This window comes from Fukomys damarensis, unplaced genomic scaffold (assembly GCF_012274545.1).
Source record: "Fukomys damarensis isolate Sample0158 unplaced genomic scaffold, DMR_v1.0_HiC HiC_scaffold_25, whole genome shotgun sequence".
Classification (NCBI taxonomy): domain Eukaryota; kingdom Metazoa; phylum Chordata; class Mammalia; order Rodentia; family Bathyergidae; genus Fukomys; species Fukomys damarensis.
Window position 1 is genome coordinate 27,179,671 of NW_022900937.1, and position 9,173 is coordinate 27,188,843.

The following is a 9,173-nucleotide window of genomic DNA, read 5'->3' on the forward strand; positions in this document are numbered from 1 at the left end:
GGTCCTGTGAGCCAGTTCCGGAGGAAATGTCTCTTCCTGTGTGCTGTCACTATGTGTCTGGTTTATCTCTGCTGCTCTGGAGAACCACATCCAATGCAGCCCTCTAGATAAGTCAGGGACAATTAGAGCAGTAACCCAAGTTACTGAGTATTCCTTCATAGCACTAGCTGTAAAGGACATGTACCATCTAAATCATTGTGAATTTTAGGTTTCTTCACACATCTGTTTGAGTCTAGTGTGTTTATTCACTTTTCCATTTTTGTATTATTTACCACGAGTTTTTGCTATATGGAACACAAGTTCTATTTTTAATTCAGATTGTGTAATTTCATTTTTGTTAATAAAGAGAGGTAAAGGCCAGGCAGTTATGTGGATCTCTTCCTGGACACAGCCTTGTGTTTACTGAATTTTCCCCCTGGTTTTATATTATTTCCTGTTATTGATTTTATATTCCATCTCCCCATTATTAAAGTAGAATCTTGGCATTGTCCTGATCCATTCTATACATACAGAGATGTACAGAAGTGTGTGGGAGGGTGTTACCATCAGAAACCCAATATGGAGGAAGGAAGGGAGGGTAAGGGGAATAACAGGAATCAAGATGTGATAAGCACAAGCACCTACTTTCTAAATTGGAAGTAAATATTATGTAATGCAAACAAGTTTTAATACAACTCTTTAATGTGAAAAACTCATAATAAATAGCATATTATATACATGATATTGAGTTGACAAATGTCTCTGAAATGGGAATAGGATCAAGAGACTGGGGGTCACCACAAAAAAACTAAAATGTGCGTGTGTGGGTATAGGGTGTGGAAATGAACTTATGTTCACTAAAATATTTCTTCACAGAAAACTATAGCTGTAAGAAATATATTATAAATTATAGAAGCATGTATGATCATTTTAGGAAAATTTAAGAATACATGTGTGGTGGAAATACAGAATTAACTGAGATAAAAGTGATACAGAATATAGAAAATGTATGAACACCGAATTATGAGAATATTCCTAGGAAAAATGAATGTTATCGTACTTGAACACTTTCCCTCATGTATTCTTCATCTTTTACTGATATATAGATTGAATCCAAGTGATGAGAGATGAGAAAGAAAGAGGAGAGAGACAGAGGGGGGGGATTTAGAGGGAGAAGTGTTACAGTCTGTTTTAAAATTGTTACAATTTCTAAAGTCCAAAGGAAAAGCGTAGGCCCAACCCTGCTCTGCCCCCTCGGATAGGAAGAGCACAGCAAGGCCCCTGGACTCCGCCCTGAGTCCAGCCCAGTTTCTCTCTTCCCTCCTCCCTGAGCACCGGACTCCACAAGGTGCTGGGGCTGAGCCAATCCTGAGGTCCAAGGATAGAAGAGAGAGCTGGGTGTTTTCAGACTCTGTCAATTGGGTTGGGAAGGACTTAATTCCTTAATCTGTATCATGTATTCTTGTATGAGACAAATCCACACACTTGAGAATAAATTAGCAGATACAATTTTTATGATGATGAGTTGACACTGAAAAGAAAATGCAGTTGACAAAGTTTCCAAGTTACTTGCGATCGTGTTTCTCCGTGTTTGAGGTCATCACACCAGGGACCAGGGTTTACCCATCAAGTGCAAGTTAGATATATAAGGTGAAACTCCATACTTCAATAAATTTAACGGAATGTTCACTTATCCTTGGATACTTCATTGCAGCTCATGCATTTCAAGGTTTGCTCAGGTCGTGTGATGTTAATACGGAAGGGAAACCTCAGAGGCCAACAGGAAGCCCTCACTCCTATGTTGTCTTCTCTGCACCTGCTCCTGGGGCCCTCCCTGATTTTCCATGGACCACAGCGCCGCCTGCTGGACTAGCGCGCCCCTGCAGGGAGGTTTGTGTCTGGGCGCACACTGAGGTCCCCTCACTGTGTCTCTTGCACAGTAATACACGGCCGTGTCCTCGGTTCTCAGGCTGCTCATTTCCAGATACAGCGTGTTCTTGCCATTGTCTCTGGAGATGGTGAATCGGCCCTTTACAGAGTCCGCGTAGTATGTGCTACCACCGTTAGAATTGATGGATGAGATCCACTCCAGCCCCTTCTCTGGAGCCTGGCAGACCCAGCCCATCCAGTAGTTACTGAAGAGTTTCAGGCCCCCCAGGTGCCACCAAGCCTCCCCCGGACTCCATCAGCTGCACCTCTGCTTGGACACCTGCAAACACAGAAACATCTTGCTCAGGAAACTGTCACACACGTCCACTGTGTACACTCACGCCCTCAGTATCTTTTGCTCTAAATAATTTACCTTTCAAAATTACAAACAGGAAAACCCAACACATGGTAAGGTCCATGTTGCGCTGCCTGTGTTCAATCCTGATCACCAAGTGGGAGGACCTGGGCATCCAGGGTTGGGCTCTCTGCAGAGCTGCAGGGTCAGGGCTGGGCTGTTTTTTAACAGCACAGTGAGGCCCTATTTGCATGACCTCCTGCTATATAGACAGCACTGGGGATGGATAACTGAGAGAGGGCAGTGCCCACTTCCAGTGAGAGTGTGCTGGGATAGTTTGGTACCAATGAATTCATTTAGTATAATAGGAAAACACATTATGAAATATTGTTTTCAAATTATCTCTTCATCTACTTTTATTTGTGTTCTACAGATAGCATGCATCTTTCTATAAAATTTGTCTGCTTTGAAAATTATGAAAGTAAAATTCATGTAAAATTATGAAAGTGTGGGACAAAGTTTCCTCTTCTATAGCAGAGGTGATGCTCTGTAAATTTTCTCCCCACTATCTGGGCCTAGGCTCTCCGAAGTTGTCAACAAACTGCTTCCTGTTCCAGGTCCTGGACAGAGAGGGGCACCTGCTGATGTTGCTGTTCCCCTCTTCCCATGCTGAGCACAAGTGTGACTTTGCTGAGTTTTGCTGTTTGCTGAGATGAAACAGAGCCAGTGTTAATGTGGATGCCTGTCCGTGAATCTCTCATTTTCAACTGTCATAAACTCGCTCACTCTTTATCTATATTTAGAGATAGTTTAACCGTGACAGGTTCATCATATAGAACACGTAAACTGCCCAGCTATGAAGTGAGCACCTGAGAAGTATTAACCCACAAGGGCTCTTCCACAAGCACACACGGACAGAGCAGGGAACACACGTGTCATCCTGCAGTGTTTCCTGGGGCTCCTCTGCCATCCCTCCCTCCTGCTGCTTCCCTCCTGCATCCTATCTCCAGGCAGCTCATGACCTTCATGTTGTTTACACTAATTTTCCTATTTCAACATTTACATAAAGAGCCCACTCCATCTAACTTGATCATGTTTAACTCAAATATTTGTTTAAAATATCAACATATGTCTATGTGAGACAGCATTCTTCGATATTAATGCTGATTAATTTCCCAATGTATGCAAACAGAGCCCTGGATACAGCTCAGTGGTGGTCTTGCCTACTGATTGTGAGGCCTTGATTTTTATTCCCAGTATGGAAAAGATACACAGAAAGTTAACAATCACAGAGAAATAAGATGCAAAACATTTCAGTGTAAATCTTTCGTTGCTCTGTTAATGTTTAATCAAATTTTCTAAGCTTCTGCTTATTATAAAGTGAGCTACTCATCATCACACAAATGCATACACATTAAAACGTTGGTCTCTTTTTTTTTTACAACACAGAGTATAACTATAACCAAAAAACTGAATTCAATGTAAGTTAATAATGTTTTCAGTGCTCCAAAAGAATGAAATTGCAAGGCAGTAAAAATATTTAACCAGGAAATTTGGAGGTTACAGAAGAAAATAAGGGCAAGACTTATCTGCCTGGGTCTGAGGTCACCCTATGCCCTGTAGTAAGAAGATTAAGTTGGAAGCAACTCATTGATTACTAATGGCTGAGTGTGCTGAAGCCTGAGAGTGTGAGTTTAACACATACACAAACTGGGGAGGAGAGTGTTCTATTCCTGCTTCTGTAAAAACACCACACAAGGAGCACCTTACATCACATACAGGCATTTGTCGTATTTGTGGACACAGAGTTTTACGAACAGGCAATGACAGATTTGGTTTCCCCAGGGGGATAACTGTGTGCTGCCAGACCTTGTCTAGATTGTGCACCCTCAGGTCACAGGAGAAATGCACACTGTGTCCCTACATTGCAGGGAGGCAAAAAAAGTGATATGCTCATGATACAACAGTCCTGATTTCAACTAAGAATCAAGTATCCCTGGGAAATTTCCCAGAAAAGACACCATGTATTATCGATATCCACCAGGGCACAGATGAGTTCCAATCACTGGGAAATTCCAGAAAAGACACCATGTATTATCGATATCCACCAGGGCACAGATGAGTTCCAATCTATAAATCTGAGGGGCCCATGGTTTCCAACCGTAGTTTTCTATCCCGTCCTCCCACTCCCATGTCTTTATCTCTTACTAACATCATCCTATTCCCTCATAACCACTCCAAAGTTTTAAATCTCTTTAGGACCCTTCTCAAAGCTTGATGTAAATGTCATCTAAATGAATTATGGGTGAGATATTCCATGTGATTCTCCCTAATTTGTCATCATGAAATTGAACAAGTTGAGTGTTTCCCCACTACAGTGCTGAGCCTTCCAAGGCATGGACAGTTCCAATCTAAAGAGCTGATACAAAGGAGCAATGAGTACCAATAATAAGCACAACCTGACTGGACCAATGTTTACCCTGAAGGAACCGTAGTAACCCCTTTGACTTCATGTGGGTGTGAATTTACATCACATTTCACATGGTCCTTTCAGCCCGTCAACATGTTTTCAGAGCTCAGCTCCTACAAGAGTCCACGTGCGTGTGAGCTGGTGCCTGCAGTGTCCCACAGCACGTTTCCGTCCGGGTGTATCTGCGGGCCAGGTGCCTTGTGGCCAACGGGGCAACAGTTTGTAAGGTCTCCAAGGCACTTCTCTTGTGCACCCTTCTTCGAGGCTCTCACCCCACACTTGTGCTGCCACTGCCTTTTTGAAGGTTCTCTGCAGCTGCTGCCTCCTGCAGAGGTTCCTGCCTGAGCCTGCAGATGTCCAGGTCTTCTTTGAGGTCAGATGGAGGCTTCCGTGGCCACAGTGCTTGGACTTGGTACACTTGCAGAGAGTTCATCTAATGCACACCATGGACATACACGGTCTGTGCATTCTGCAGATTGACTTTGGATTTTTAATTGGTAAAATTATTGATACATGAATCACTTCAGTAGATTTGAAATGGTGATGTGTCACAGGAGGATGAAAACTAAGGAGAACCGAGGATCTCAGCTGGTCCGAGTGTAACTGGTCCATACTAGGACCCTGGAAGGGCTGGATTCTGAGCCTCTTGATCACAGGTTTTCTCCGCACCCTCCGAAGGGACTGAACATCCCTGGACTATAAAGAGTGTGGTCTGTGGGCCCTGATCACCCCGAAGGGAGATTTGTACCTGTGCTCACATTGACTTCTCCTCACACTAGATTTCAACTTTTCTGTAGACTTTAACAGCTTCCCCAGACCCGGGCCAGGATCGGGCCAGATGAACACAGCAGAGTCATTCTCACACAAGTTATCCTGAGCTATGCACAACTGAGGAAATGTTCTCCTATTCAAGCAACAGCAACAACAAAACCTTGTCTGAGTCCTCAAGGTAAGGGTAGAGCCATGCAACGGAAGACTCAGGGACAGGTGTGAGATGGAGAAGGCCCAGATCCTGACAGGAAACATCCTTTTGCCTCGTTTTATTAATTTTTAAATTTTATGACTGCATATTGAAGTTCATGTACTTTATAATCATCTCGGGGAACGGTACCATGCACACACTACAGCTTGTTTCCTTTTCTAAATCCCCTTCTGCTTCGCTCCCCCTCTGTTCTCCCTCCTCCAATTTCACTGTTAAATTTTTCATTCTTGTTGTCATTTTTAATTTTCCTTAGCGCATCCTATGGCATATAATGTTTACATTAATTGAAATTACAATGTTCTTAAACACGACATAACTTTATTCTACTTACGTCTCTTTCCCCTCCTCCTGGCCCCTTGCCCTTGGACCACTTCCTTATTGCAAGAGACCCAGCTCCTTGTCCTCTTCTCTCCACTCTTTATTATTCCCTTCGATGGTACAGTACTCTCAATGTACTGTGTGTCTTGAGCTTCCCCGGCCAGGTGTGTGCACCCCTGTGGGGATGTTCATGTCGGGGTTCACACTGAGGTCACCATCTGATTAATCAAGCACTTGGGCCTAGAATCCTTTCAATGCTTCTCAACAACTCCCTGAACTATTCTAAATCACAGGCCAAATGCTTGGTGATGTTTAGCACACTAACTCTTTTAATGAGAGTACAATGACTTGATTTTTCTGCTTTCAAATTCTTTTGCCAATCTATGTAGGGAGGAGGATTCGTTGAAATATATTCTTATGATTCTGAAATATATTATGTCACTCAACTTGGTATTATAATTCATAAATTATTTACTTTTGAGTTGTTATCCTTTGTTGATGTGTAATTGAAATCTATTTGAACCAAAATATAGAATTTGTTGAATATTGTCTTAACCTTCACAATTGTCTCGCTATATACGCAATCCATTTCTTCAAATCTTCTAGTTCTCTGAAATTTCCTGTTTTTGTATTTTCCCAAGCAGATATTGTGGTATTGAAATTACTTTGTATCCGTTTTCTCCTGTGGACCGAGCCTGAAGATGGTCCTTCTCCTCCTCCCTACTCCCTTTCTCCTCGCTGCCCACTTCTCCATAGATTACAGAGTCTGTTGGACTAATGCTATAGACCCTGGATGGCACAGCCCCAGGAGACAGTCGCACTACGTAAACTCCCCTGTTCCCTGCTACCTTCCTGCCCATGCCCCCTCATGAAACAACTGCAGTAATTCCCCCAGGTCAGGGAGGCCACATAGCACTATTTGCCCTCCTTCTCTTCCTGCTTCCCTTCCACCATAAATAGCGCGGTGCTCCAGGTGACCTTTAGATCCTGACAAGCTATGGTTCCACCTGGTCCCAAGCTTCAAGAAGAGTTGTGGTTTCTTTGTTCCTCTTCATCTCCCTCTGCTCTCCCAGCTTTCAGACCCTATGCGGTGCAGGTCAGAGCAGTTTTCATTATTTAAATTTTATAAAATTAGAAGGACTTAATCTATAGGCTCTTTCTTACTGAATTGGGCATGGATATTTGTAAACTTACCCATGTTTTTCGTAGTATACAGTACATGTATTGAAATTTAAAAGAATGTTGTCTAATTAATGAATTTTCCAGCCTTTGCTTATTATCTTCATTCTCAAAGACACAGGCAGCTGGGAAATATGTGCTTCATACAGCATCAATCCCATATATGTTAGAGACCCTGCCAATTACCATATTCTTGCTGGTAATTCAGGCAATTTGTCTGTCTCAGATAACATGCCTGTGTCAAAATTACCACAATGTTTGCAGTAGATAAGGGTGAACTTTATTCCTGTTTTATGAATGGGTCATCCTCCAATTTATTAAAGAGAATGGGAGCTTACATCAGGGCGTGGAGGAGGAGCCCTTTGTAAATTGGAGATATCGAAGCAGGGAACTGATTGCGGATCAGAATGGCTAATGACAGGTGATTGCACTTTATTTGTAAAACTTAAAACAGTTATTTCCTCTCAGGTACACTAGAATCTCTTGTTTGATGGAAGATCTCATCTGTTTTGGTACCTACATGTTCCATAAAGTTTAAATATGTTTAGATTATGTTTAGAAAAATTATTATTTTGTTTTTGGTTTATCTTCCTCTGTAGAGATGCAGGACTCACTGGGAAATAATGCGCGTCTGTAAGTTTTGTTTTATTCTTCCACCTCTGATCAGCATTACATGTAGATTAGAACTCGACCAACCTGAGGGCATTAGCACTACTCCTATTTACTATGCTTCGAATTGGAAGTCTAAACATCTCTCAGAAGAGATTCAAATGACCAATAAGTATGTGAAAATATATTCAACACTTTGGCCATTCGAGAAGTTTAAATTAAAACAATACTGAGCCCTTTTTGCATGTTGTCCTGCTATATGGAGAGCACTGAGGGTGAGAAGCAGGAAAGATTTAAAACCCAGATTAGATGTGAGTTTGCAGGTCAGGTCTGGTGCCAACAACAACATTTGGATAAAATAAGAATTTTCCATAGCTATGTTATGATGTTCACTTATAATTCATAATCTTAATTTTTCACACACTAAAACAACACATCCACAGGTGTCAGTGTTTACTTCAATGCACAAATGTGGAACTTCTCACAGAAGCGCAAGTGAATTATTCAGTGTGATCACAAGTTCATACCTGGTACAAGTCTACATGAAGTTCTTCCCTCAGGACCTCCAGGAGAGAGGTGGATATGCATAGTGAGACTCACCGGGACTCCCTGTGTTAAAAATAAGTTCTGATTTTTCTTTTTATTGAGTTTATTGGTACAATCTAGGTATACAATAGAGGTACACTAATCATTGGGATCCTGTGCCTTGACATAATAGGACTTAATTCTCCTTTTTCCCCCTTGTCCCTGCCCTCCCTTCACCCATCCTCCCCTCCCTATTTACAAACACTTTATTTTCATTTTTTTCAGTTTCTCACATTTTTCTCCTCTCCCTTATTACCTTTCCCCCACCCTTCCCACTTTCCCTACACCTTTAGCCCTTTAATTCCTATTTCACATTATTAATTATCTCATTAGGATCCTGTGTACTATTACATTTTTTCACACCAGAGAAACTATTGTATTTCATTTAAAGAAATCTCTGTATGAATATTAAAAATAGGGAATCCAAAAATAAAACTGAAAAGGAAAGTAAAAGAGAAAAGGCAATGATGTAAGATTAAAATAATCCTTAATTCTGAATATAAAAATGATCCCTTAACATATATACATTGCTTCTTGCTCTTGTAGTCTTATCTTATTCTTTTTTACATTATTTAGAGAATACTTTATGAGTTTCTGTAATCAAACCCATGCAGATATGACCTTACATATTTAGTACAATGCGTTACCCCTGTACAAATGGAAAAAAATTTTTTAACTGAAAATTTAAAAAATTAACATTTCTAGACCAATATGGCTGTCCATTTCTGTATTATGCAAGCTCAATACAGTAAATTCGGATAACTTTTTCCAAAGTTGACAGCACCGTTAAAATTTCCTCAAATCCAATTTTACATGTATATATATAT

General features: G+C 41.2%; 1 pseudogene; it reads right to left on the reverse strand.

Annotated features, from left to right (window-relative positions):
• Positions 1 to 1,729: 1,729 nt before the first annotated feature.
• On the reverse strand, positions 1,730 to 2,379 carry LOC104862021 (annotated as a pseudogene).
• Positions 2,380 to 9,173: the final 6,794 nt, after the last annotated feature.